Genomic DNA, 7,526 nt, shown 5'->3' on the forward strand with positions numbered 1-7,526 from the left:
TACAAGGAAAAGCAAACTTATATTTTAATTGCAAATGTTTTAAATGTAATGTGAGGTTGTTGGGGAAAGTCGAGAGAAAATTAACTGTAGACCCAGAGCACAGTTTATGGTTAATACTCGCTGCCCAGACAGAAAGTCTTATACACCAATAAAGTTACCATCAATAAAGTTTGTGTACCATCTCGTCGTAGATAAGTGCATCTCGTATATTATAGTACAAAGATCGTACTAAACATATACTAAAAACTGGACTAGCTGTAAAATATCGATATCACACGATAGGTAAATAATGGATTTTAGTACTGCAGAAAAATAATGTCAAAAGGTACTGGTTTAAAAAAATTAAGATTAAAGTTAATTAGGTAATCAACCTTTAAGGTATAAAATTTGGTGTTATTATTAATAAAATAGTTTGTTCTATTTATGTTGTTTATATTATTTATGTTGTTTTATATATGTTTATATTTATTTAAAGTTTCTTGAAGCTTGAAAGTAAGAAATAGTTCTTTTTATATTTTTTTGGTTGTAGTGTTTTGTTCTTGTGTGTTTATTTAAACACTTAAGTTTTACTTTTTTAAATGAAATGCTTTATATTTGTTTAGTTCAGTAAATTTGCTATAAAATTCCGGTTCCAAAAATACCTTAATGCCATAGAGTATACTGAGTGGTTTTTGAATTATGACCACGTCCATGAGGACGTCAATCTAGACGTTCAGGAACCTTCGTATGAGAACTTCTAATCGAGACGATCGACTTATTGTAAGTTTATCGCTAAGAAACCGCTGTTTGCCACCTTTTCCAGGCTTTTTTGCCAGGCTCAATGAGCCCCATCTACATTTCGAGTCTTTTTCTCGAATTTGGATACGTCGTTTTTGTGACGAACTTTTATTGACGAACTGAGAATGTATTCTTAATCAATTATAGTGATTAAGAGTGAAACCAATGGTAGATAATGGAATCCTTGGGTCGAACACATAACTAATTTAATAACCAACAAAAAATTTAAATTTACTATTCCAAAAAATAATAAGTCCTATAAACTTCTGATCAATATCTCGTGACTTAATTTCACTCTTAATCATTATAGTGATCATTTATAATTATCAGATTGTTAAGATAAAACTATACTTTAAGCTACTAGATCAAGTAATTTTAATTTTTGTTATTAAAATATTATTATTAAATATTATTATTCCATGACATATTATATGTTATATAAATATTATTATTCCATGACATTTTCAATAGCACACTCTATCAAAATCTGATCATAAAAAATATATAAAAAAAACAGTAATATTAGTACAAAACTTAGTATTTTGATAATAAGTAGGTGAGATATCTAAATATGTATTTTTTATCTAATAGCTGTTTTTCCCAAGGCAGGAAATGAGACATATACTTAATTATGAAAGATAATATTTTATGTCAGAACGTAAAAAATATTTATGTCAGGTTTTTGCCGATTAAACTTTTTATTGTATTAGGTACTATTTAAAACGAATTGTTTACTTACATTATCACGTATGTAAATAATAGTACTTATATGTATATAATAAATCACTAGTCCATATAAAGAAAGTGTTTCAAATGAGACAAAAATGTTAGATCTTCTTTAAAAACTAGTTATCGTTTTGCGTCAGTTAAAACAAAAAAAAATTCAGAAATTTGCCGAAAATACTAACTTATCCTACATCAGAGAGAATTGATATTTTTCTATTAGTAGGTGAATGTAGTGTGCATTCACCAAATAATAGAATACTTAAATGCGAGCTTAAATGCTTCTGATTTTATCTAGTCGAGTTTTTTATGGGGATATGTTAAAGACAGTGTTTACAAAACACGACCGCAACTATTGTCGACAACATGAGTGAAATTATTGTAGCTGCTTTTCGAGGTAGAACTCCACATAATGCCTTTTAAAATGAAAAGATCCTTTTGAAAAGACAATCATTCTCTATGCAGTTAACAGAAAAGGAAGCATTTTAAGTGTTCGATTTCATCTAGCTAATTTTTGTCACATAATTATAGGTTTATATCTAGTTTTAATACTGTAATAATTAAAACATGTTTTAAACGTGTATCTTTTTATTACCGTACTCTACAATCTTTAATTTTTTTTAAATTAACAAAAGGAATATCACAGCCACCTAGATTTTTTTCAAATAATAACGATCTACTGACTGATGATGAACTCATTAACCACATGTTCCATATTAAGTTTGTCTCACCCTGTATAATTTTTCGGGTCAAATTTCAATTTGGTTTAAGATACAATGGTTACTGTAATTAAATATCAGGCTACACAAGGTCAACTAAAACTTAGGTAGCTGTTATCGAAATTTAAAATTTATTTCTCTTCGTTTTCACAAAATCTGAAATATGTCAAAATCCTTAGATTTTAGGTATATGATTCTTTAATAAAACTCATCTTTATTTTTTTCCTAGAATCCGAAAATCAATTAATATATAGGGTGTTCCATTAGAAAAAAAAACTCACAGATTTCGCAATCGCTGCAACCATCAGAGACATTGGAAATGATAACATGACTTATAAAACATAATTAACATTATATATTTGCAGCTACACTTGATATAAAAAAACACCATTCTTAATAATAATAACTAATAATGATTAGAAGAAAAAATAAACATAATTAAAAAAAAAACAATTAATAGAAGGAAGTTCTGATATCACTACCATAATTCCACTTTTTCATTTTCTGAATGTGCATTAGTCTATACAGGGTGTCGCAGAAATAAGTGCAAATATTTTAACTGGTAGTAGAGTTCAACCCTAGCAACACGCCTATGAGGTTTTTTTCGCGAAAAAAAAAATTTGAAAATTCGAAATTTTTTGAAAATTTTTTTGGAAATTTTTTTAGTTTCTAGTTAAAAAACATAATTTCATGATAATATGAAAACATAGGTATTAGATTAAATTTACAAGAAAGAAAAACCAGAAAAGATCCAGTGATTCTCAAAATTTTAGCAAAAAATCTTTTTTTTGGAAATTTTCAAAGTAAAATAACTCCGTTATTTTGGACTTATTTGAAAAACGATAAAGAGAAAATATGTTTCTTTTATCGAGATCTGCCACCTCTTAAAATATTTGCACTTATTTCTGGGACACCCTGTATAGGTGGATACATTTTTCGAAAATCTATTTTAAAGCATACATGTCACAGCTGTATCGACTTTTGTAACAGTGCAAGTTCAGACAACTCCACAATATTTCGTGAAAAGAGAAAACACCCAAAACTGACAATTTTAAGAAATTTGTAATTTTTGTATACAGGGTGTCATTGAAATGGTGTAAAAAAATCGGGGGGTGATAGTACTCCTAAAAATAGTAAAAAAAGTTCCTATAAGTATAGGGCGGAGAATGCATATTAAGGGAGTTAGGGGCACTGAAAGGGTGAATTTAAAAAACGCTTGTTTTAAAATTGTAAGCTTAAAAAACGAGATAAAATTTCGAAAAAAATCCTCTGCCATAAATTTTGACCCTAAATCAAATGGTGACACTGAAAAATTATTTAGAAAAGCGGAAAGGGTCGTTTTTGCAAGGATAGGGTTTTTTTCGTGAATAACTTTTTTAAGTTATTTTTTTTGCAACGTGGGTTCATTTTTTGAAAACTACATACTTTTTCCTACAAAAAAGATACTCTTGTTGCACATCGCCCAGAGCGATGGTTTTCGAGAAAATTGAAAGCAAAGAGATTGCTCTGATGGGTTGCTAACTGGTTAATCAACATAAACTTATGAAAGTTATGGCGGTTCAAAAGTAACCAAGTAGTTATTAAATAATTAATTGGAAAATCAAAATTTCATGAACATATAAACATCTTATTGCTTTAAAAACGAAATAAACTTTTTTGGTTTTAAAAAAATTTGGTTTGCTCAGTGCCGATTAATACTGAAAAGCAACTACGGCAACGCATTATTGATTGTTCCAATCAAATTCGAACAACACCAAGGATATTCCACAGGGTATCTACGCAGATCGTGGAGAAGAAGATCAGATGTCTACATTGAAATGAATGGTGGTCACTTTGAACATTTACTATGAATGAATTAAGGAATGCATTATTTTAATAAGGAATTTTGGTAATTGGATTATTTCGTTTTTTAAAGCAATAAGATGTTTTAAAAATCATGAAATTTTGATTTTTCAATTAATTATTTGATAACTGCTTGGTTACTTTTGAACCGCCATAACTTTCATAAGTTTATGTTGATTAACCAGTTAGCAACCCATCAGAGCAAACTCTTTGTCTTCAATTTTCTCGAAAACCATCGCTCTGGGCGATGTGCAACAAGAGTATCTTTTTTGTAGGAAAAAGTATGTAGTTTTCAAAAAATGAACCCACGTTGCAAAAAAAATAACCTAAAAAAGTTATTCACGAAAAAAGCCCCTATCCTTGCAAAAACTACCCTTTCCACTTTTCCAAATAATTTTTCAGTATCACCATTTGATTTAGGGTCAAAATTTATAGCAGAGGATTTTTTTTCGAAATTTTATCTCGTTTTTTAAGCCTACAATTTTAAAACAACCGTTTTTTAAATTCACCCTTTCAGTGCCCCTAACTCCCTTAATATACATTTTCCGCCCTATACTTATAGGAACTTTTTTTACTATTTTTAGGAGTACTATCACCGCCCGATTTTTTTACACCATTTCAATGACACCCTGTATATTATAGTTGTGTTTGTTTACGTTCAACGTTATTTTGTTTTATTTTAGGTTAGTTTAAATATTTAAATATTCATATTCTATTTTATAACATTCTATTTTATAAATATAGCCTTGATTTTTCATGCAGATACCTTGAAATTAAGTAAATATATTATATCTTTTAATCCTTAAATTCTTTCTGAAATATATCAATACCTAAATAAAAATATCGTTTCATTACAAACAACGTAAATAATTGTCAAAACCCAAATCAAAAATTACGAAAATAGTACTCTTTTGTAACCTTTGCAAATATCAATATCAATCTATTCAATTTTATAATGGCCCCCCGTAGCATAGTCGTCAAGTAATATCGTCGGTACTAACAAAATTAAACCTCGTATATCGCCAAGAGTTTAGTGCTGTCTACATTAGGCATCACGCGACAAAGTTTTGATGCTTTATCTGGTCGACTGTGCGGCTGGTGCGACAGGATACATTAAAATACGCAACCAACCGTCCAATCAGATGAAAGAGGTACGTACCCTATCGTTGGGTATTGTGCAATCACGTGATGCTCATGTCGTATGACGGTTTAAATCTTTGGTTAGAATTTTTGTTGTTGTTTTTACCTGTTTTTACAGTTTTTACTTTATTTTTCTATTCACATCAGATTTATATTTTGTAATTGCCTATCAGACAATACGTATTTAGAAAAATAATAAGAATTAGGATCGTGTTTTTTTTTAAATCCTGGATATTAATTGGAACCCTTGATAACATACTGCTTTTGATATAAAAAGTGCATTTTTGATTATTTACTTGGGCTAGGATATTAAAATATCGGTTGGATTGTACGACATAAATAGATGTAGGTATGATTATTTATATATATGTATGTATTTATAAAGCTTACTATCTGTTTTGCATTTTCAGTTTTTGATCAGACATTTCATTTTATTTGTGAAATGCCCACAAAAAAGCTTCCCATGATTCAACATCAGTGTGTTTGCTGCATAATGGATCATTCCTGCTGAATTTTTAGATCATTTGAAGACTACATGGAAAAAACCAGATAATATGTTACATTTTCATAGAAATTGATAGCGAGACAATTTTATAGGCAAGTGTTAGCATTATTCGAGGCACCATCAAAGAAAGCAATAATAATATGCTTAGTCCCAGAGATATTACAGCTTAGTTATTTTGCCCTACAGGAGAAAAACCAGAGTAGTTCACTCGTAATTGCATTTTCTCGGCTCCAGTTAAAATGAACAAAGCTGGTTTTTCCTGTGGTCTTCATTTGAAATAACGTAAATAAATGTTTATACATATGTATGTGATGATTAAATTGGTGTTAAGGAATAAAAATGTTTTTCGATATTAATATATACCTATATATGTATATTTATTTTGAAATAAATTACACTTTTAACAGTTTAATGGAGTTTTTAAAGCCAGTTATAATATTTATATTTTAAAAACTTGAAATCATGTGGATGTAATCACGCATTAAACCACAGACTAACTTATATAAGTCAAAAAGTAGATTTTAGTGTTAACTTTATATAACTTGTAAGTAAAATAATAAATAAAACAAATATGAAAAAACCAACAATTCTAATGTATATATTAAAATACAGTACAATAATAGGTATCTGATACCCTCACTTAACGTAGAATAATATTCTACCCAACTCAATACTATGTCCAACATGAGTTTCAAATATATCGGGCCCTAATCGTTCCTGAAAATAATATTTTTTTACATTGTTATACCATATTCTAAACTATTTAATATTTCAGTCACTTAAAAAGTTAATTTGTATTGAATAATTGTCTACCATTAAAGCAAATTTGGACTAGTATTTTTAATGGGCATATTCTGTGTATGGATATAGGTACTTCCTCCAGATTTTGGGTTCAACCAATTTATTCTTAAAACCTGAAACATCTACGTATAAAAAATAGACAGGTTACTAATTATAATAAAATTTACCCTTAGAATTATACTTCTTTAACAAATAATTTCCATTGGTATACTTTTCCATGACAAGTAATCAACTTCCTAACATTTTTTAATTGATGTAATACTTCCTCATGATGCGAAAAGAAAATCTTTTCTTTAGCACACAAAGGACAAACGATATGTTGGCTTACTTTCAGATTAGTTACTTTTCCATAGATATCCTCATGTCAATTCAAAGACGATGAACATGAAAATGATCATCAATGAAACATCACAAACTAAAAACCTAATAAACAAGTTTATATCGAATATAGAAATAAATTTAGTGTTCTTACCTATTGTCGTCCAAATCCACGTTAATAGATAATTAATTTTTTTTTGATTTTTATCTTTTATTTTAAATATATCTTTCGAACTACTGGTTTTAGTAATTATTAAATTAAACGAACTAAAAAGTCAAAAATAATAAACAATTCTCTTGTCAATTGTCAATTTTCTCCAGGCACCGAACATTATCGATAACGCACGATCTACGACGATTACTCCTTTGATCTGATTGGACGGTTCAATGACGGTTGGTTGCGTATTTTAATGTATCCTTAGTGCGACACCGTTGCTGACGACCTTGAAAGAAAACTCGAAATTTATCTCCCATATACGAACATAAACATTTCCAATGTTAACACAACTTTGATGTGTAACATTTTTGGGGAACACCATGTATAATTATTATAAAATTTTTATAAAATGCTTTCAGTTAACCTACATATGCTGTCAAAATTTCATTTCGATATAAACTACCGTTCTCCTTGGAACTTCCGCGGCGTATGAGAGGCGCTACCCTGTATATTGCATATTTAACTGTAATCAGTTTAAGTTAAG

The 7,526-nt window shown here is 29.0% G+C and overlaps 1 long non-coding RNA gene across 2 annotated transcripts; it reads right to left on the minus strand.

The window, feature by feature from the left end:
• Positions 1-6,280: 6,280 nt before the first annotated feature.
• LOC115889382 lies at positions 6,281-7,021 on the minus strand. 2 transcript variants are annotated; one of them, XR_004051444.1, is made up of 3 exons: positions 6,980-7,021; positions 6,675-6,930; positions 6,281-6,620 (listed from the first exon to the last, which is right to left on the minus strand). It is a non-coding gene; the product is annotated as an uncharacterized LOC115889382 (long non-coding RNA). The 2 variants fall into 2 exon arrangements; XR_004051443.1 differs by having other exon boundaries at positions 6,675-7,015.
• Positions 7,022-7,526: the final 505 nt, after the last annotated feature.

This window comes from Sitophilus oryzae, unplaced genomic scaffold (assembly GCF_002938485.1).
Source record: "Sitophilus oryzae breed Bouriz unplaced genomic scaffold, Soryzae_2.0 scaffold_813_pilon_pilon, whole genome shotgun sequence".
Lineage (NCBI taxonomy): Eukaryota > Metazoa > Arthropoda > Insecta > Coleoptera > Curculionidae > Sitophilus > Sitophilus oryzae.